General features: G+C 40.1%; 1 protein-coding gene across 5 annotated transcripts in view; it reads right to left on the bottom strand.

Moving 5' to 3' along the window:
* LOC124596207 (protein N-terminal asparagine amidohydrolase-like) overlaps positions 1 to 23,033 on the bottom strand; it is a 147,525-nt gene that overhangs the window by 109,934 nt on the left and 14,558 nt on the right. Inside the window, exon 1 of one of the 5 annotated variants that reach the window (XM_047135261.1) lies at positions 18,003 to 18,147. The exons of 3 other annotated variants lie outside the window; for them this stretch is intronic. The gene's annotated coding sequence lies outside the window, so the exon portion shown is untranslated. Of the gene's footprint in view, positions 1 to 5,904; positions 6,115 to 18,002; positions 18,148 to 23,033 lie in introns of those variants that run through there. One more of the 5 variants, XM_047135259.1, reaches the window with a different exon arrangement.

Here is a 23,033-nt window from a genome sequence, read left to right as displayed (position 1 = left end):
ACCTTATCACCTAGTATGAATAAAGAGAGATGGAGGATTAATATTCTGCAATAGGTAACTTTCAATAAAGGATACTGCAGCAGAGGGAAAACTTATTTACTATAACTTCAGAGTTTGTTTACACAGGCTTTGTATAAACAGAGTGAACACTCCCAGAAATAAAAATGAAACAAAAATTAATGCTTTAAAGTTTGCCATTGGTACTCTAACCTCTTTACATCAGATGATGAAATTCCAAAACTTGTTCTTCATTCACAAGTCAGAAAATGAGGTGACTTTAAGTACACTTAATTAAAATACTTATATTTTACTGACAAAAAATTACACTAGTCACTGATGAAATACAGTAATGTTAATTTACAAAATTCCAACTGACACAAAGGAATCTGATGATAAACAGTGTAGTATACATGGCTCAAGAGGTATGTAACAATACCATGAGAGGCTGCCACCACACCCCAGGTGCCTTCTCTGTTTAGAGCAACCATTTCTAGATGGTGCTTGCCAACAGGGACTATCTTTCTGGTTCCACCTCACATCCCTTGGCATGTCATATTCATCCACCAATAGTGTTGCCTATCACCAGAGACAGCACTGTCAACAATGGACTGCTTTGCTTCTGCCTGGTACTGGCATGCATGGAGATCCTTTCGCCAACAGGCACAAAAGTCAACACACCGCGGATACCCTCTCAGTTCTGCATTCCAGCCATTCCAACAATAGCAGGATTTCCTGCAACTGCTCAAATGGCTCTGAGCATTATGGGACTTAACATCTGAGTCCATCAGTCCCCTAGAACATAGAACTACTTAAACCTAACTAACCTAAGGACATCACACACATCCATGCCCAAGGCAGGATTCAAACCTGCGACCGTAGTGGTCGCGCGGTTCCAGACTGAAGCGCCTAGAATGGGTCGGCCACAACGGCTGGCCCTGCAACTGCTCTACTGAGCACAGTTCCATGAGTTCCATTCAGAAGACTACAGTTCCAGTTTAGCACTTGTTATTTACAGAGTAAGACAAGTGTCTGCATAAGTGCTTTCTGTCATAGTGCCTAAATCAAAGACTTTCAAGACACTGCAAAGTTATCTACGTGTCATTGTATTACGTATACAATGTCAAGTGCCACACATCAAAATGTTACAAAGTTGAATACAATTTTGTATCATAACTATTAATAAATGTTATTGGCTAATATAACAATAACAAAAAATCAATTATTGATAATATAATGTAAATGGATAGATAAGAAAATCTACTCAGCAAGCGGTGGCAGGGGGACACACACACAAAAGGATTTAACTTTTACAAGCTTTCGGAGTCAGTGGCTCCTTCTTCTGGCAGAAGAGTTGAAGGGGAAGGAAGAGCGGTGATGGAAATGGCAGGGGAGGTTAAGGAAAAAATCACACTACACACGACTGAGAAACTCTCTGAATTCTAGAGTCTGTACCAAGTGACTGATGATAATTCATTTTAATATTCTCCTACACACTGGCAGCTACTACACAGTTGTAATTATTTGGGTTGATGCAATCCTCCCCTAGTTTCAGAAGAGCTGCCATGCCTGCTTCCCTCCTTGAATCAGAGTGATGACTGGCAGACCATCTTCCATTGAAAATCATGACAATGTAGTCCATACATGCAGGATTTGAGTGCCTAACATCTCCTAGCGAACCTTATCTGGCCCTGGTACTGTCCTGTGAGCTACAGGTAAGGCAATCTCTAACTCCCTTGTACACAAGAGTGAGAGTTGACCTATTCAGTTGTTAGTGGCATTAATGGCCAGCAGTTACTTACCTGTTAATCCACATTTGTGTTTTGTTTTGGGACCAGACTGCCATTCCGTGTTATTTGATTGCAATATTTACTTATTATTTAATCTACAGCTTATGTGGTTCGCATAGGTCCACTGTCTTATGTGCCTATTTCAGTGCATGTTTTAACTTTCCTATTAATCCTCTCCACAGACTCTTTGTTGATGATTTGAAATGGTTAACAGATTGTAAGAATTCCTGGCATAGCTGCTTTCTCCTCTCTCTGATCATGTGTCTAGTGTTTGCTCTGACTTTTTGAAAATTGCAAGATTGCCAGAAGATTGTACACAATGGAATTATCACAGAGCTGTCTGCCTGCCACTGGTGGCTGACTAGCACTTTTTACTTCACCATGGGATAAGGTGTCTACCAGGTTTAACAAGCAACTTCGAAATGGGCACATTGGCAGCTCTGTGGACAACATTGGTGACAAGTACTACCGTGTCTTTGTTATTCATTTGGAATTCAAATAAAGCAATTTTGCAGTAAAGTATCTGTTAAGGAAGCTTGGTGGTTGGTGTTGCTGTGTCTGGAATATGGATCCAAATGGGAAAATGATCCTTAAAGTGCAAATTCTTTATAACTTCTCAAAGAACAGTATTAGCTAGCACAGGTGAGCAAAATGAGAGGACAATGGGTGAAGATGACCCAGCTGCAACACTGAAGCATATCACGTTTGCTGCATTAAGGAGGGAGATAATGTCCGATGAGACAAATATCTACCTGGCTTCTGGCACATATGTTCGTAAAGACCCACTGCATGTGAAGTGCGAAGAATCTACACAGGGCGAGAAGGGGTAGGGGAGTTCATGGGTGAGGTTCTTGAGGATGTTATATCAACAGGATAATGAAGTGGAGAATACAGGGAACAAACAGTTAATTTCAATGGTGTGAATACTTGAAAAGATGTTACCCAGACGACCGCTACGGTCGCAGGTTCGAATCCTGCCTCGGGCATGGATGTGTGTGATGTCCTTAGGTTAGTTAGGTTTAATTAGTTCTAAGTTCTAGGCGACTGATGACCTTAGAAGTTAAGTCACATAGTGCTCAGAGCCATTTGAACCAGCCATTACCCAGAGAAGAGTAGTTAGGGTAACAGGTACAGAATGGTATGTGCCCTTACAGACAGGTTTGCCAACAACATCCGAAATATTAATAAAATTAAGGAAATGGTTGTCAGATGGTTTAAAATGAGTGTCTTGTTTAAGCAGACACAGAAGCCTATCTTATGGCAGAAGCTCTAGTTAATCCATATGTGTTCTTAGACAATTCAAACCTCATTCCAGGATAGGAACCATTTATTTCAACTAATTTTCTTTCCTTTTTCATTCTTCTTTGATATTAATTCTGAAATAACATTTGAAATAGGAGGTGTTTCCAAGTCATAAGTACGTTTCTATTTGCATGGCTGATTCAGCATCATAATGTATACTTGCATTCTCCTATCTTATAGTTTCAAGGGCACTTTTTTATTTTTTCATTTGTCAGTATGTTTGTTTCGGTTATTCGGTTTGCTTGTGAGAATTGTATCACACTGTGCCTCTGACCCTGCTTTGGATGTCTGATTCTGTAGCTTGTTGGTGACTTCTATTGATATTGGTTTGGAGGTAGCTGCAGACTTTTAACCATCAGCACTGTTGAATACACACTAACCCATTAGGACCTGAATTTATTTTTACTTGATTTTTTATTCATTTATTTATTTATTCATTACTGTCTTAACAGGGCATAAGTTACACAGCATAATTGTTTTTACAAAAGTCATTACCACTTTTTGAGAGATATTAGATGTTACCATATGGCAATGGTAGCTGCTTTTACTACCTAAATTTATATGAATTACAGCTTCAACACTGAAAGTTCTTATTACATATACAACTTCTGTGTGAATTTATTATAAGCTTTTGATCATACAATTGGTATTTTATAACCCAATACAAATCATAACAATACACGGCTAAAAGAATCAGATACTTCAACCTAGCATTACTGTACACGAAACAGAATAAGACAATCTATACACAATCCCACATTACACTTGGAACACATTATTCCACAGTGCATTTACAGTCCTTGTGAGCACACCTCTTCTTCTTCTTTCCTTTTCTCTGTTGATTGAATCTGATATATGACTATCAGAAAATGCCCTTCATGCAGATCTTCCAGCTGCTTTGGGTAAAGCTTGGCATTTCTGCAAGTACGCTGCTGCTACATCGCCCTTGAATTCCAGCTGAGAAATACTTTGGTTTCTTCCTTTATTACACAAAATTCAACTCTTCTGTATGGTGACAGCTAACATCCATGTAAAGATAGACCAGTACCATTTCTTGTTTCTCATTCCAATAAGGTTGCACACTAGATTCTTATCCATCTAATCAGCACCTCCCATGCATGTATTATATTTGGCTACCAATTTTGGTCTGGGAATCATTATATTTCACTTTTTTGGTTGCAAAAATCTCCTAACTTGGTCAACTTCTTGAGCATCACATGAAGATGAGATCATTGTGACAATTGCATTGTCCAGCCACTGCACATACCATAACCTCGCATTCTTCTCTATTGCTGTATCAAAATGTCAGCAATATTTCTTGGAAAATGATTTTTTGTTTTCCAGCGGACATTCTTTTGGAGGTCTGTTTTCTGTGATTGTGCCGATGACAGAGTATTCACAGTACTTGAGAAATGAAAACAGAGATGCGCCAGAAAATGGATTGTCCATGTAGAAGATGTAGCAAAGTTTTCTGTTCACTTCAGGAATTTCATCTAATAAAACAAGTAAGGAACCTGTCGACTTGGCAAAAAACTGCTCAAAGACTGCATTTCCTTTAGGGACCTTTTCACTGATACAGTCCACAATTTACCAAATATCCATCTTTGGTGTTGAGGCTCCAAATCTTATAGCCATATCTAATGGGCTTAACACGGATGAATTGTTTGCATATACGGCAACCGAAGTACTTCACCACAAATTCATCATTTACTATTTATGACAGGTGTTCCTCGGGTGTGAAATTCTCAATGCAGTGCTCCTTCAACATCCCCATAACTAGATGGATTTTCCGTGCCTTGTCATTTTCATCCATCTTACTGTTACCTGCACAGCGCAGACACCTACATATTTGTAGAAATCTCTCTCTCTTCTCACAGACTGAGACACATCCAAGCTTTTCATGTCATCTTCTGAGTCCCATTAGATCCTTTTAGAAGGTAACTGTTGTTGTGGTCTTCGGTCCAGAGGCTAGTTTGATGCAGCTCCCCATGCTACTCTATCCTGAGCAAGCTCCATCATCTCCCAGTATCTACTGCAACCTACATTCTTCTGAATCTGTTTAGTGTCTTCATCTCTTGGTCTCCCTCTACGATTTTTACCCTCCATGCTGCCCTCCAACACTACACTGCTGATCCCTTGATGCCTCAGAACATGTCCTACCATCCGATCCCTTCATCTAGTCAAGTTGTGCCACAAATTTCTCTTCTTCCCTACTCTATTCAATACCTCCTCATTAGTTATGTGATCTACCCATCTAATCTTCAGCATTCTTCTGTAGCACCACATTTTGAAAGCTTCTATTCTCCTCATGTCTAAACTATTTATTGTCCACATTTTACTTCCATACATGGCTACATTCCACACAAATACTTTCAGAAATGACTTCCTGACACTTAAATCTATACTCGATGTTAACAAATTTCTCTTCTTCAGAAACACTTTCCTTGCCATTGCCAGTCTACATTTTATATCCTGTCTACTTTGACCATCATCAGTTATTTTGCTCCCCAAATAGCAAAATTCCTTTACTACTTTAAGCGTCTCATTTCCTTATCTAATTTCCTCAGCATCACTTGATTTAATTCCACTACATTCCATTATCCTCGTTTTGCTTTTGTTGATGTTCATCTTATGTCCTCCTATAACCACTAACATAAAAAATAGAGACGAAACCCTGTATCTTGCTGCTGTAATTTTTGGATCAGACTGACAATTGAGAAATAATGAACGACACTTTATTTCTTTCACCAAATGATCAATAAAATCCTGGTCAATAAAAAGTTCAAATATATCAATAATCGAAATGTTTTCATACCTCTGGTAGTCAGGTTTTGGAAACATAGAAGAATTTTGAACGTCAAAGTCAGCGCCTTTCTCCCAGCACCACCCATATGTATCTCTATCAGAAGACCAGTCCACAGTATTGCCCAATAATAAGGTAGATATTACTTCGGCTTTGGTACACTTGGATGTTGTGCAGCTGGTTCAGGTACAATTGGATCCTGTGCAGCTTTCATTGACTGTGCTGGCGGGTCATGGTCCTCATAATCAACACTGATTCTTTCGTTATTTGGCAACCTTATTTCAACATTACCTCGTAACTGACAAGAGACAGGTTTTCTACTAATCTATAACAATATGGAATAAAATAATAAATCATAAAGTGGTCAGTATCAGTAAATGGACAATTCACAACAAAAAAATGGTTCAAATGGCTCTGAGCACTATGGGACTTAACATCTAAGGTCATCAGTCCCCTAGAACTTAGAACTACTTAAACCTAACTAACCTAAGAACATCACACACATCCATGCCCTAGGCAGGATTCGAACCTGCGACCGTTGCAGTCGCGCAGTTCCAGACTGAAGCGCCTAGAACCACTCGGCCACTCCGGCCGGCTAATTCACAACAAACCGGTGCTATGCCTACTTGCCCACCAAAATCTTCATTTCCTGAATCTTCATTTGGATCTGGCAACTCAACAAACACAACACCTTCAACATCATTATTATAAAGAATTTCCAGCACCTCAGCAAGCAAGAAACTCTTGCAAAACAAAAAAGGGAAAATTTGTCCTTTTAGTGAGTAAAAGCGCCTAGTGTTGCTATATGTACAAATGGCCCAACTCAAAGTAATTTATTTCACAACACGCAATAATTTTCAAAGAATATATATTTGTGTATTACAGCTAAACACACTAAAAAACAAAATCATATTTCATATGTTATTGTGTACAATGTACTAACTCAAAATTGTACTCTATTTTTCTTCCTCGTCCAGAAAATGACAAATTCCAACACTGCATAAGTCACAACTTTTGAATGTATTGTTAAAATTGTTGCATTGTAGTGATTTTCACAGTCTTGTGAAATGGAAGCAAGTGCTGATAACTTCTCGTTTCACTCATTTCACAGAAACAAAGTTTTTTAAAAAGTGTAACAAGCAATGTCAGAAGGTACTGCACGGTGATAACGGGTTAATCCATATTTGTAGTTAGACACTGGACTCGCATTCGGGAGGACGACGGTTCAATCCCACGTCCGGCCATCCTGATTTAGGTTTTCCGTGATTTCCCTCAATCACTCCAGGCAAATGCTGGGATGGTTCCTCTGAAAGGGCACGGCCGACTTCCTTCCCCATCCTTCCCTAATCCGATGAGACCGAAGACCACGCTGTCTGGTCTCCTTCCCCAAAAACAACCAACCAACCATATTTGTATGACTGTTGATATGGTTGCACTAACTTTTTATATAGTTTTCTGTAGAGAAAACAGGAGGTTGGTAGGTCTTTATAACCTTTTTACACATTTAGATACAAAATTATATTGATTACTTTAATTTTGTCAATTTTTTTCTCTCCTGAAAACATTGTAGAGTTTCTCCTCCAAACTGAGTGGTCACATGGACAATCGCCATGGAAAGTGTTCCTGTTCTGTGAGAATCTTTCGTGCATTTCCCATTTGTTGCATTGCTTTAGCACACTAATGCTGCATGACAATATCTCTGGTGACACAAATGTTTTCTGAGTACCATACCGCATTCATAATGTTACAAAGCAGTACTGGAGAAACCAATGTTCCGGACTTGATTTTAGTGGCCTTCTTCTGGGTCTGCCCCTGTAGCCATGGCTGAAATGTTGGTTTCTCCAGTATAGTTTTTTACATTACGAAGCCGTACAATACTCAAGAAACTTGTATGTGAACTGACTCTGGCCGCAAAAGCCTACACAGTTATAATATCTATTGTATTTGTAACAGCTCAAAGTGTTGGGTGCATAGGTACATAAAATAGCAATGAAATTACCAAATAATTCTGTCGAGGTCAGAAAGGGACAAGTTAACCAAAATTTAAAATACAGGTGGCAGTCTTCCACAGCACACTGTTCACTCTCTTCATCACTTTTATTACAACTTGCGCATGCCATTACACCCCCCCCCCCCCCTCCAGATTTTCCATGTTTCAGCTAAAATAAGCCAATTTTGGTCTCACCATCTTCTTCTCAGCCTATCCACACATTTTCTCCTCAAGGTTTTGTGTTCACATATTGTTGGTTTTCTAATTCGGATCACAAAGGAACATTGTCATGTCACCAGGTCTTATTAAGCATTTATGTAGGCACTAAACAGCAAATGAGAGAAAGCACACCTCTGCCTAACTTTGTGGTTTATGTCTATCTCTGATGAAAGCTACTTCCAGTGTCTCTGTTGATTCTGTTATAATTATTAAGGTGGTAATCCATTTGGTAATCATTTGGATCAAGTATCTTTAATAGCTTCTTTTCTATATTATCTCCCACAACTTCATCCAACGAACATGCTCAACTGCTTTTCCCACATCCAAGAAAAACTTCCTGTCTTTTTTTGAGTCACCTTTTTCATTGGAAAAACAGTGTCGCTACAGGGATGGGCTTTACACATCCCTATTTGTTCCTTAATCACAATAGCTTCAATAATATTTTCCGGCATTCACTTTATTATTTTTCATATACTTTGTAAGATAAATTTAAAAGATTGATAATCACGTAACCCCAGCCATCAGATACTTCATACTTTCTGTATGATTAAAAATATATATATACATTTTAAGGAATACTGTGCCGTTCTTTTTTTTTTGTTCTTTGGCTTTGCCAATTTCTGTTGAATTTTTGTGGTGCCACTCTCTTTCTTTCTCTTTGTAATGGGTACCGTCTGGCATTATCCAAATTTAAAGATATGTCATTCCCTACCGTTCAGAATTTCCTTATGATTACTCAGTGACAATGTAGATAGCAGGACTGCCAGCAGTCTGATACTTCTGCTGACTATCTGATAAATCATTTAAATATGGTAATGGAAATCATTGGTGGAATATAAATGTCAGAGGGACTAAAGGTAACAATTCACCATACAGCTGAGGCACTGACAGGAACATAAACAACACAGAGAATATTGCTCGATATCAGATGGCACCTACTCTCAACCCTTTGCCACAGGGATCACATCCTCTGCAAAAAAACCTCAGTGCAAAACCTGCCCAACGACCCCCCCCCCCCCCCCCAGCACATGCTACTCCAGTCCTGTCACAGTGAGCTATGAAAGCAGTCATATCATGCACCAGCTTGGCTGTAGCTCCTTTACAGCATTTTATATGTGCATGACTGTTGTTCCAAATCAATGGCCACCGCCAAACTGTGACCAACAGCAAAGTTCACCACTCAGTAACACAACACACTGCTGAGTATAACATGCTTGATTTCAATGGCTGCTTCACAGTCCAACCCATCTAGATCCTTCCCTCCAACACCAGCTTGAATTGTCCCTGCAACACACACTTCAGTCCCATAATCCTCCTTGTCTCAATCTCTTCTAGATATTTCCTCACACCTATCTCATCCTCTGCCCCATGACATTAAACTCACTCATCTTGGACTTACACCCTCATCTCCACAGTCTCTCTCTTTCCCTGTTGTCCCTCTCCCTCCAATCCACATCACTATGTGGAGTGCACAATTCCCATGCACATTTTGCTTCTCCCCCTCAGCCATGATCCACCCCTTCTCAACCCACCCTGCCAGTCCCCACCTGCTTTCTCACCTCATCCACTCCCTCTGACACAGCCCTTCACCTCAGGTGATGTGCAGTGCCGGCACAGTTTAGAAGAGCATGTGTATACATGTGTGTCTATATTCTATTAGCTATGACAAAGGTTTCATCCAAAAGTTAATAATATTCTCAGTCTTTTTCATGTGCCTATCAATGACTCAATGCCTCAACTATACAGCGAGTTGATGAAACAGTTATGAATATAGAGAATGTTAGTGATTTTATTATACTCTTTTGGGACTTATAAAATGCTATTTCTGTTTCTGTTGAACATTCCCCAACAGAATATATACTGGGTTCAAAAATTCTTGCACTGTAAACTTTCAGTTTTATGTGGGATTGTCATAGACTTTCAACTCAAACTGCCAGTGTTTGTGCATGACCCTCCAGATTTAGTATAACTTTGGGATATACAGTCATTCATCTTGAGTGCAGCCCCACTGTGAATGCTGTTTCCAGGCCTGGATCAACTGGTTGAGACTCGTGCATGGTAGAAAGCTGCTTTGTCTTCAGCTGAATGACTGGAAGCTGTTGCAAGCAAATGTGTCAGGTGAACCATCCCAAAAACACACTTGCAATTCTCAAAGTATATGTATTATATACTCTCACACATATTATTCCTCCTCCAGAAAGGACTGTGGTGCAACATGGCCACCCACTTGACTGCATGGGCTGTCAGTTACATGACTCTATATGAGGGAAGCAGTGTAAGGGGGAGAGCCATGGGTCCAACATTCATTCCACCCACTGTGAAGACGAGAGGAGATCTTTGTCCCCTCTCATCCTCATAACAGGTAGGCCCCTCTTATTTTGTGGCCCTCCTTACCTTTATAACCTTCCCCAAAGGAAGATCAAATTTCATGTTTAAATTTACCAGTGTATCAGACCCATGGCTGTTAATAAATATACAATCTATGCACAGTTGATTCATTCCCCGTACTGCAAACTAGTGTATGTATATTGCACTGTATGACCAAGCAGAATTTGTTTAAGAGATACTGGTAAAAATCTTCTGACAACGAACTGTTCATCAACATCCCATCTAGTTGTTCACCCAAGAACCAATGACAGAGATGCTTCCTCCCAGTGGAATTCAAAACGTTGTTACCATCAAGTTTACAATAATTTTATCACATATTAGACATCACAGTTAAGATGACAGGATGATGATGATGATGGTGGTGATAATAATAATGATGACAACAACAGTACCAACACTGCTAATAGTAGCATGAGCCTAAATTAGGAGCTTTGCAATTACTTATATCTTTTACAGACTGTTGGCCTTGCTCAGCCTGAGAAGTGACAGATGTGCTATGAGCAGTTAACTGCAAGAAGCCAAAGTGAAAGCAGCAGAAAGATGGAATATTTTGTGGCAATAAATTGAAGTAATTGTGAAAAATCATAACATGAATATAACTATGGAATGATTGATGTACTCAGGAAAAAGGAGTCATAATCACAAAAGTTTACAAGGCTGTCTTTAGCACAAAAAGGGGTGCACAATGCTGCACCAAAAGTTTTGGTCATTTATCCAGTGATGTGAAATGTCTGACAGAGAGCAAAGTAAAATTTGAAACCAAACTAAAAACATTTGTCCTCGACAACTCCTATTCCACAGAAGAATTTCTACTATTATTAAAGGTGGTAAACAGGAATTATTAACTCTCAGCTGTATATTTAAAAACACAAAATAAAATAAACTTATACATGTTTGGCATGTAGCCATATTTACAATGTAATTTGTAATGTGAATGTAAAATAATTCGTTTCAGCTCATTTTCTGACAGTCTTTTTGTTGTGCCTATCTGCGACTCAGCATCTCTACTATATGGTGAGTAGTGACTATTTGTTCATAATATTGTAACTAACAAGATATATGCCTCGTAATAAGAGTAATTTTGTGGCTCGTAATACTCAGCTGAAATCACTGTTCGAACAGTTCAGTTACTGCAGCCAATATTATTATTATTATTATTATTATTATTATTATTATTATTATTATTATTATTATTATTATTCTTTTTCACTACACTATTAACTGTAGCTGAGCTCCTTATCACGACATCCCACCTGTTGCTTCCCAATTCATAACTAAACTAACGTGTTTCAACCTAACCCAGAATTGTGCCTTCCTCTGCAGATCAACATATCGACACAAACTCCATTCCAAAAAAGTACAATAAGACAATGAAACCATAGCTGTGGCAGTTTAAGGTAACCTTTCGTGGTCCAATGTACCATGAATAATTGTGTAGCACATCAAATGGTTTCTACCGTGGAGCTTTAAATATGTTGCCTCTTTTCTTGTCTATCATTGGATACCTAAAACTATCTTTCCATAGACTATGCAAAACAGATGCATTGCATGAAAATCTTCCTAGTTATCAGTGACCCTGTTCCAGATTTAACCCTAACAGTTGTCTGTAGCATACAGTATGTCAGAGAAGTAATTTGCATAGTTTGATTTCCTATAGAAACCATTGTGATATTACGATCACCTTATGGCGAATACTTTATATAGCACAGTGTTAGGTTGAAATGAATGTGACTGTCTGTTCTTTTGAAAGACAGCATCAGCAATTGTCCATGTGGCATGAAGTAAACCATGGGACATTGGTATTACATCGTACACTTAAACTGTTTTCATTCTGTGAAAGAGAGGTGTTTGCTTACATTTGTATGGGATTTCATAAGTAGCTTGTCAATGTCCGATATGAGGTAACTCTCAACAGCACTCCCTTCTGGTATGCCTGAAGTAACTTTTTTATCTGAAGATTTATCTCCACTGAGAATGTTGTGCTGTGTTCTGTTTGCTAAAAACTCTTCAGTCCAATGACAGAGCTGGTCTAATGTTCCATACACTAAATTTTTTTCATTAGTTGGAAGGGGGGAACTGTATCGGATGTCTTCCAGAAGACAGTGCTAGTATCCACTGCTTTCTGGGTCTTTTGGATGAACAGAGTGAGCTGGTTTCCATACAGTCACTGTTTTTTGAACTCATGTTGACTCCTACAAAGGAGATTTTTAGTCTCCAGAAATCTTATAACATGTGAGCATAAAACATGTTCCAAAATTCTAAAGCAGGCAGACACCTGAGATAAAGGCCTATAGGTATGTGACTCTTCTTGAAAGCTGAAATGTGTAGTACCTCTTTCCAGGTATTGGAGTGCTTCACTTCCCCAGCGGCCTACAGAATACTGCTATTAGAAGAGGTCCAAGTTCTTTTGCATACTCTATTTAAAACATAATGGCATTCCATCAGGTCCAGCAAATTTTTCTCTGTTGAGTGCTTTCAGTTGCTTTTCTATCCCATAATGAGCAGGGTGACACAGTGGTTAGCACACTGGGCTCACATTTGGGAGGACAGCAGTTTGAATACCCGTCCAGCTACGCAGATTTAGATTATTCATGATTTCGTTGTATCACTTCAGGCAAATACCAGGATGGTTCTTTTGAAAAGGGCACAACCAATTAGCTTCACAAATTTCTCGTAACCCCAGCTTGTGCCCCCATCTCTAATAACCATGCTATCAACTCAAATCTTCCTTCTTTCTATCCCACACTCACTTAGTTGATATCTATCATTTTGATGATCATGTGAAGATTTAAAGGAGGAATTAAAGTGCAACCGTCCTCACTAAAACAATTTTAGAAAATGATGTCTATTATTTTTGCTTTCTCTATCATACTCTGTTTCAATGTCATTACCACAGCAGGTCTTTCCTGACCCTCCCAACTTTGCTTGGCACATATCTGTCTCAAGAGTATTGTACTTGAACTTTGCTAACTCATGCTCAACACTGTCCGTGCTGGAAGCGAACTTCTCATTTCGACCACTCAGGTAATCTGAAATCTGTTTCTCGACCTTCTTGTTAAGCAAGAATATCTTTCTACCTTTCTCACATTCCTTTTTACAGTCATATTCAATGGTGTTGTAATGGCCTTATGACCACTGATTCACTGTTCTATATCAACTGAGTCAAAAAGTTCAAGCCTGTTGGTTAGTAGAAGATCTGATTAGTTGCTCAAGGTAATTGTTGGATAAGGCATTTGGAACAATTTCAAGATTCCCAGTCCCTACCATCCACACTAACCAAAACGACCTTGCTGTTGTGGTACTGCGAACAGCTGAAAGCAAGGGGAAACTATAGCCATAATTTTTCCCAAGGGCATGCAGCTTTACTGTATGATTAAATGATGATGGCGTCCTCTTGGGTCAAATATTCCGGAGGTAAAATAGTCCCCCATTCGGATCTCCAGGCGGGGACTACTCAAGAGGATGTTGTTATCAAGAGAAAGAAAACTGGCATTCTACGGGTCGGAGCATGGAACGTCAGATCCCTTAATCGGGCAAGTAGGTCAGAAAATTTAAAAAGGGAAATGGATAGGTTAAAGTTAGATATAGTGGGAATTAGTGAAGTTCGGTGGCAGGAGGAACAAGACTTTTGGTCAAGCGAATACAGGGTTATAAATACAAAATCAAATAGGGGTAATGCAGGAGTAGGTTTAATAATGGATAAAAAAATAGGAGTGCGGGTAAGCTACTACAAACAGCATAGTGAACGCATCATTGTGGCCAAGATAGACACGAAGCCCAAACCTACTACAGTAGTACAAGTTTATATGCCAACTAGCTCTGCAGATGATGAAGAAATTGATGAAATGTATGATGAGATAAAAGAAATTATTCAGGTAGTGAAGGGAGACGAAAATTTAATAGTCATGGGTGACTGGAATTTGAGAGTAGGAAAAGGAAGAGAAGGAAACGTAGTAGGTGAATATGGATTGGGGCTAAGAAATGAAAGAGGAAGCCGCCTGGTAGAATTTTACATAGAGCATAACTTAACCATAGCTAACACTTGGATCAAGAATCATAAAAGAAGGTTGTATACATGGAAGAACCCTGGAGATACTAAAAGGTATCAGATAGATTATATAATGGTAAGACAGAGATTTAGGAACCAGGTTTTAAATTGTAAGACATTTCCAGGGGCAGATGTGGACTCTGACCACAATCTATTGGTTATGAACTGTAGATTAAAACTGAAGAAACTGCAAAAAGGTGGCAATTTAAGAAGATGGGACCTGGATAAACTGAAAGAACCACAGGTTGTGCAGAGTTTCAGGGAGAGCATAACGGAATGATTGACAGGAATGGGGGAAAGAAATACAGTAGAAGAAGAATGGGTAGCTTTGAGGAATGAAATAGTGAAGGCAGCAGAGGATGAAGTAGGTAAAAAGATGAGGGCTAGTAGAAATCCTTGGGTAACAGAAGATATACTGAATTTAATTGATGAAAGGAGAAAATACAAAAATGCAGTACGTGAAGCAGGCAACAAGGAATATAAACGTCTCAAAAATGAGAACGACAGGAAGTGCAAAATCGCTAAGCAGGGATGGCTAGAGGACAAATGTAAGGATGTAGAGGCTTATCTCACGAGGGGTAAGATAGATATTGACTACAGGAAAATTAAAGAGACCTTTGGAGAAAAGAGAACCACTTGTATGAATATCAAGAGCTCAGATGGAAACCCAGTTCTAAGCAAAGAAGGGAAAGCAGAAAGATGGAAGGAGTATATAGAGGGTCTATACAGGGGCGATGTTCTTGAGGACAATATTATGGAAATGGAAGAGGAGGCAGATGAAGATGAAATGGGAGATATGATAATGCGTTAAGAGTTTGACAGAGCACTGAAAGACCTAAGTAGAAACAAGGTCCCGGGAGTAGACAACATTCCATTAAAACTACTGACAGCCTTGGGAGAGCCAGTCATGACAAAACTCTACCATCTGGTGAGAAAGATCTATGAGACAGGCGAAATGCCCTCAGACTTCAAGAAGAATATAATAATTCCAATCCCAAAGAAAGCAGGTGTTGACAGATGTGAAAATTACTGAACTATCAGTTTAATAAGTCACAGCTGCAAAATACTAATGTGAATTCTTTACAGACGAATGGAAAAACTGGTAGAAGCCGACCTCGGGGAAGATCAGTTTGGATTCCGTAGAAATACTGGAACACGTGAGGCAATACTGACCCTACGACTTATATTAGAAGAAAGATTAAAGAAAGGCAAACCTATGTTTCTAGCATTTGTAGACTTAGAGAAAGCTTTTGACAATGTTGACTGGAATACTCTCTTTCAAATTCTGAAGGTGGCAGGGGTAAAATACAGGGAGCAAAAGGCTATTTACAATTTGTACAGAAAGCAGATGGCAGTTATAAGAGTCGAGGGACATGAAAGGGAAGCAGTGGTTGGGAAGGGAGTGAGACAGGGCTGTAGCCTCTCCCTCTGTATATTGAGCAAGCAGTAAAGGAAACAAAAGAAAAGTTTGGAGTAGGTATTAAAATCTATGGAGATGAAATAAAAACTTTGAGGTTCGCCGATGACATTGTAATTCTATCAGAGACAGCAAAGGACTTGGAAGAGCAGCTGAACGGAATGGACAGTGTTTTGAAAGATTTAAGTGTCAGGAAGTCGTTTCTGAAAGTATTTGTATGGAGTGTAGCCATGTATGGAAGTGAAACATGGACAATAAATAGTTTAAACAAGAAGAGAATACAAGCTTTCGAAATGTGGTGCTACGGAAGAATGCTGAAGATTAGATGGGTAGATCACATAACTAATGATGAGGTATTGAATAGAATTGGGGAGAAGAGGAGTTTGTGGCACAACTTGACTAGAAGAAGGGATCAGTTGGTAGGACATGCTCTGAGGCATCAAGGGATCACCAATTTAGTATTGGAGGGCAGCGGGGAAGGTAAAAATCGTAGAGGGAGACCAAGAGATGAATACACTAAGCAGATTCAGAAGGATGTAGGCTGCAGTAGATAGTGGGAGATGAAGAAGCTTGCACAGGATAGAGTAGCATGGAGAGCTACATCAAACCAGTCGCAGGACTGAAGACAACAACAACAACAACAACAACAACAACCATCCACCTCAGTCACTTGAGCCTTCCAATCTGTAGCCAGTAAGTTGCAATCTCTACCTAATACTATAATATGGCCAAGAAATTTACATGAAATATTCTCCAAATTTCCATTCCAAAGTGCAGTCACTACTGCACCTGTGGCACCCGGCCCATAAAAACATCTGATGACCGTGTTTGATATGACACTTCCTTGCACATTAAAACTGTGTGCCGGACCAGGACACTAAACAGGAACTTTTGCCATTCATGGGCAAGTGCTCTACTGGCTGCGCTAACCAAGCGTGACACACGACAGGTCTTCACAATTTTAGTTCTGCCAGTATCCCATCTCCTACCTCCCAAATTCCACAGAGATTTCACTGCATAATGTAAAAGACTAGTACTCCTGGAAGAAAGGATATTTTGGAGATATGGCTTAGCTACAGTCTGGAGGATGTTTCTGGCTTGAATTTAGAATTTCATTGCTATTAACACCCAGTTTCAGACAGGTTTCTGTCCATACTGCTAGGAGGCATTGTTACCATTTATAAGTGAGACAAGTTCTGGGACCTTCCTAAAGACACTCCTGCAATAAATTAATATTGTATAAACATTATGTTTTTTCCAGTCTGCAGTGATAAATGCTACCCTCTTCAATTAAGGGGGTTATAGTCTTCCCTTCTGAAACCAAAATGTATGTTATCTTAAGGATTTCTCTACCCTAAAAATCTACTGTGCACACGATAAGACTGCGCCTATCTTAGTTGTAGCTTCCTGTATGTAGTGCATGCCGGAACTATTAAGGAGGGACCTACAATTATCCACCTGATAGCAAAGATCAAGAAATCCACATCCAAGATCATTACAGAATCATCTGAGCCTCTGATTTATGGCTTTCATTTGGCTCCAAAACAGAGGACCATGAGTTGTTCTGGGAACAATGCTTCTGCCTTGTGAGCAAGGGTAACTGCCTTCAACAGAGCAGCCAGAGCAGGTACCAAGGATGGTCTCTGAACCCAAGCAGCTGCCGATGTGAGCTGATATTTTCAGCTGTGTGTGCACCCAGTGCACTCATCTGCCGCCAGCTGTGCCTCCTCCACATCTTAGGTCTGACCACCCAGCAAATTGAGCGGACACTGACCTCCTTTCCTGACCTGCATGTTACTTCCCTAAGAGGCTCCTGCACTCGCCTAACATTAGAGCATCCAAGGACAAGCAGTCCCACCCTTTGCACTTGCTTGGACCTTTCAGAAAGATCGGACACAGTAACAATACACAAGACACCTCGTGGCAGCTCAGGTGTACTTTCAGCAATGGGCAATACCTCAAACCTGTTTCTAAGGCACAAGGAGACAGCTGTGTGGCCAACACCTCCCACGCAACGATTTGGGATGCTGCCACTGTTCACCACTCACCTTCAAGTATAGTAAGAGTTGATGGGCTGGAATGTGCAACTCAGAAGACACCGCAACATCAGCGATCACAGGCAGCACTATAGCCTGCAGACACGCCACAGTATTCTTCTAAGGTGCCCCAATGCCATCACACTCAGAACTACAGTGTGAAACCTATCGACTGTGGCCAGCACTGCTTCCAGTTGTTTATGGACAGTAGGCAATTCCCCCTGCATCCGTACCTAACAGGTCCACACCATATCCATCTTTAATAAATTTTTGTCCATACCACAAACAATGTACCACTAACCTAAGTACTCACTGGATGCAGTCTAAGTTCTGCTGCTAAGCTACTTCACTTTTTTTTTCTTTTTTTACTGCCCTTTAAACTCAGCTCACACTATGAAAATGCACTAAAATTTATGTTAAGAACTTAAGAGTAAGTTAGTATACACTAATTGAAACAGTAAAAGCACAGATACAATTCATTTCATCACAGAAGCAAATGAAAAGAAAGAAACTAAACTGAATACTATCCCTGACAACTAAGACTAAAAACAGTTGCCTGGGGGAAAATGTTTGTGTAGTTGCAAACTTTGGTACAGTGGTAGGAGAGAGTGTTATGGACAACATGTAAAAATCTTGGCTGGTGAGTTGTGAGCATGGGGGTGAGGGTTGGGGAGAGAGCATGTAAAGGCCACTTTTTTAGGTTTTTCTTGAATATCTTGTAAACCGTGGCATCTGGCGAAAATTTTTCCCAATACAAAATTACAACACATTAAATTCCTTACAAAAAAATCTTATTTATTTATTTTTTTAATCTAGGAGTCATAGCTTCCACATCACAGGGATGGAAAAATCGCAATCATTAGAAATAGTACTGTAATTGTATAAAATTAATGTATTGGGGTGGTCAGAAACAGTATGAAAAGCTTGTAAGAGTGTTGGTGTGAAGGTCATGCTGAGAAATAATTGTTAAGAAATAAATTCGACATGTTGCACTGTTTCAGAGTTAGGCTACTTAATTTTTTATAGCATTGAAGTTAGCCAATCAGGCCACTGCGTAAACAAATTCAAGCGCACACAAGTCTGCTCAGCCTTTGGCTTAGGTTTGCTCCTTACTATCGTCCCGTTGCATTGCTATCAGCAGTTGTTCTTACCTACTTGTTTTCTACAACTCTAGATTATTTTTTGTAATCACTAAATGTCAATATTTCATTTTTTTTATCATTAAATCGTAATGTATAACTATTTGATTTTAGTCTCTTGAACTTCACTGGACATTACAAATTGAATGAAATTAAATAGAAACACAACGTAAACTGAAACACAAACCCACCATGAAGAAGGTTGCAGTTAGATAAAAGTGACTTATAACTACCTAAAACATTCTATTTAGGCAGAAATTTTTGTTTCAAGCTCTTCTGTTTGTGAATTACTTCAGAGAGATTTCGTTCTGTATGGGATATGGAGTTTGACAGTCATACTACATCCCAGGACACGAAATGATGACAACATGTCAGCTATGAAATTTTCATAATTAGCAACTTCTTTATTACCAAGAACATTGTCCCTTACCAGCCACAAATGACACCTGCACAGCTCTTTTCTCAATGTTTATCTTAGTGATAAATTGTTTATCAAGTACAGTGCCCGAATCTAGGGCTCATTAAACACTCCTTTCTTGATCTTCGCAAGGGACAAAGCAGGAAGAGCACTGGCTATATGTTGGAAGCATTCACCACCTCTATCTAATACTTAACAAACTAATCAATTCAGGCAGTAGCAGCTGACTGAGACAGATGCAGTAACAGGGAAGTAGCCGCTTTTGTGACATTTACGAGTTCCTAACCAGGAGTGAATTTTATTATATCATCTGTGTGCTTTAATAGTTTAGTTTCCTGAATTTCTGCATGTAAATTTAATATCTAATGGCCACAGTTCTCGCATTTTCGTTTGAATCAGAAAGTAAAACAATTTTGTGACATATTACAAGTTCCTAATGAGGGGCAAATTATTTAGTTTCACCCGAGTGCTTCGGTAGTTAGGTTTTTGAATATCTGCGTATTACTAGACACAGTTCGTGCGTTTTTGTCAGGGTCTACAGTAGAGTTGCGCAGCATGTGACGATAGTCCGTTTATCTGCATAGTTTAGTTGTCCACGGTCTTTAGTACGGACAGGGGCTGTCATTGTTGTGTGCGGATGCGAGCTGAGTTGGTGATACTTTGCTCTCAGCTTCAGGCTGTGATGGCTTCGGTTACACAGCTTGAGGCTGCAGTGGATGCGCACCACTGTTGTGGGCCGGCCGTGTGGAGCCAAAGGACGTCCAGCACGTTAGAGTCCTCCGATCAGTCCTCACTGGTGGCCAACCCAGTTACTGCTCGCACTGAGGCTGACCCCTCACCTGTGGTCGAGTGGGAGGTTGCCCTGGGGCGAAGCAGGCGGCGAAAGACTTCCCAGGCAGTTGCACATAAGGCCTCCCAGGTTTGTCTCACAAACAAGTTTCAGGTGCTGTCCGTGGCTGACACTGTCGCTGAGCCAGATGCTGTCGCCTGTCCTGTTTCAGAGGAAACCACTCAGCCTGCAAGATCCAGGCAATTGAAAAAGATTGCTGTATGGTGTGGCAGGTGGCAGTTGACACTAAATAATAAAAAGTGTGAGGTGATCCACATGAGTTCCAAAAGAAATCCGTTGGAATCAGATTACTCGATAAATAGTACAATTCTCAAGGCTGTCAATTCAGCTAAGTACCTGGGTGTAAAAATTACAAACAATTTCAGTTGGAAAGACCACATAGATAATACTGTGGGGAAGGCAAGCCAAAGGTTGCGTTTCATTGGCAGGACACTTAGAAGATGCAACAAGTCCACTAAAGAGACAGCTTACACCACACTCGTTCGTCCTCTGTTAGAATATTGCTGCGTGGTGTGGGATCCTTACCAGGTGCGATTGATGGAGGACATCGAAAGGGTGCAAAAAAGGGCAGCTCATTTTGTATTATCACATAATAGGGGAGAGAGAGTGGCAGATATGGGTTGGGATGGAAGTCATTAAAGCAAAGACGTTTTTCGTCGCAGCGAGATCTATTTACGAAATTTCAGTCACAAACTTTCTCTTCTGAATGCGAAAATATTTTGTTGAGCCCAACCTACATAGGTAGGAATGATCATCAAAATAAAATAAGAGAAATCAGAGCTCGAACAGAAAGGTTTAGGTGTTCGTTTTTCCCGCATGCTGTTCGGGAGCGGAATAGTAGGGAGATAGTATGATTGCGGTTTGATGAACCCTCTGCCAAGCACTTAAATGTGAATTGCAGAGTAATCATGTAGATGTAGATGTAGATTTAGAGGGTGGGAGTTCCAATGTTAGGAGCATTATGGGGCCCCTTAGGGACTCGGCTGACAAGAATGTGCATTCCGTCTGCATACCGGGTGGAGTCATTCCAAATGTGGAAAGAGTCCTCCCGGATACCATGAAGAGCACAGGGTGCAACCAACTGCAGGTGGTTGTTCACGTCAATACCAATGATGTGTGTCACTTTGGATCAGAAGAGATTCTCTCTGGTTTCGAGCGGCTAACAGAAGTGGTAAAGGCTGCCAGTCTTCCTTGCAAGATGAAAGCAGAGCTGACCATTTGCAGTATAGTCGACAGGACCGATTGTGGACCTCTGGTACAGAGACGAGTGGAGGGTCTGAATCAGAGGCTCAGACGGTTCTGCGACCGTGTAGGCTGCAGATTCCTCGACTTGCGCCAAAGGGTGGTTGAGTTTCGGGTTCCGATGAATAGGTCAGGCGTCCACTTTACGCACAAGGCGGCTACACGGGTAGCAGGGGCTGTGTGGCGTGGACTCGGCAGTTTTTTAGGTTAGAGGATCTCGAGGAAAACACAAGAAGGGCTTCAGTCACAAAGGGTGCAGATACAGGAACCATTGGTATAACAGTTGTAAATTATCGTAGCTGTGTTGGGAAAGTACCAGAGCTCCAAGAGCTAATAGAAAGCACTGACACTCAAATCATTATAGGCACTGAAAGCTGGCTAAAGCCAGATATAAGCACAGCTGAAATGTTTGCGAAGAACCTAACAAAGTTCTGAAAGGATAGGCTAAACACGGTTGGCGGTGGTGTGTTTGTTGCTGTCAGAAGTAGTTAAATTGAAATGAAGTGAATCATGTACCAACCCCCCAGTTCAGATGATACAGTTGCTGAAAAGTTCAAAGAAAGCTTTAGAGTTTGATATCAAACACGTACCTGACTCGTACGATAATAGTTGGCGGTGACTTTAATTTACCCTTGATATGTTGGCGAAAATACATGTTTAATTCCGGAGGTACACATAAAATATCACCTGAAACTGTGCTAAATGCATCTGCTGAAAATTATTTTAAGCAGTTAGTTCATGAGCCCACACGAATAGTAAACGGTTGTGAAAACACATTTGACCTCTCAGCAACAAATAATCCTGAGTTAATAACGAGCATCAAAACCAATTCAGGGATTAGTGAACACAGGGTTGTCATAGCAAGACTGAATATTGTAATCCCCAAATCCTCGAAAAATAAGTGAAAAATAAACCTATTCAAAAATGCAGATAAAAATTCACTTTACGACTCCCTGAGAGACAATCTCCACTATTTCCAAATTAATAATATAACTATAGACCAGATGTGGCTTAAATTCAAAGAAATAGTATCAGCAGCAATTGAGAGATTTATACCAAATAAACTACCAAACGACGGAGCTGATTCTCCTTGGTACACAAAGTGGGTTAGAACACTGTTGCAGAAACAACGAAACAATCATGCCAAATTTAAACAGATGCAAAATCCCCAAGATTGGCGATCTTTTACAGAAGCTCGAAATTTAGCGCAGACTTCAATGTGAGATGCTTATAACAGTTTCCACAACAAAACTGATTCTGGTCATACGTGAAGTATGTTAGCAGTAAGAAACAATCAATGCCTTCTCTGTGTGATAGCAATGGAGATACTATCGAAGACAGTGTTGCCAAAGCAGAGTTACTAAATACAGCCTTCCGAAATGCCTTCACAAAAG

This window comes from Schistocerca americana, chromosome 2 (genome assembly GCF_021461395.2).
Source record: "Schistocerca americana isolate TAMUIC-IGC-003095 chromosome 2, iqSchAmer2.1, whole genome shotgun sequence".
NCBI classification, from domain to species: Eukaryota; Metazoa; Arthropoda; class Insecta; order Orthoptera; family Acrididae; genus Schistocerca; species Schistocerca americana.
The sequence above is the reverse complement of the archived record's forward strand: the minus strand, read 5'-3'. Positions and strand labels throughout refer to the sequence as shown.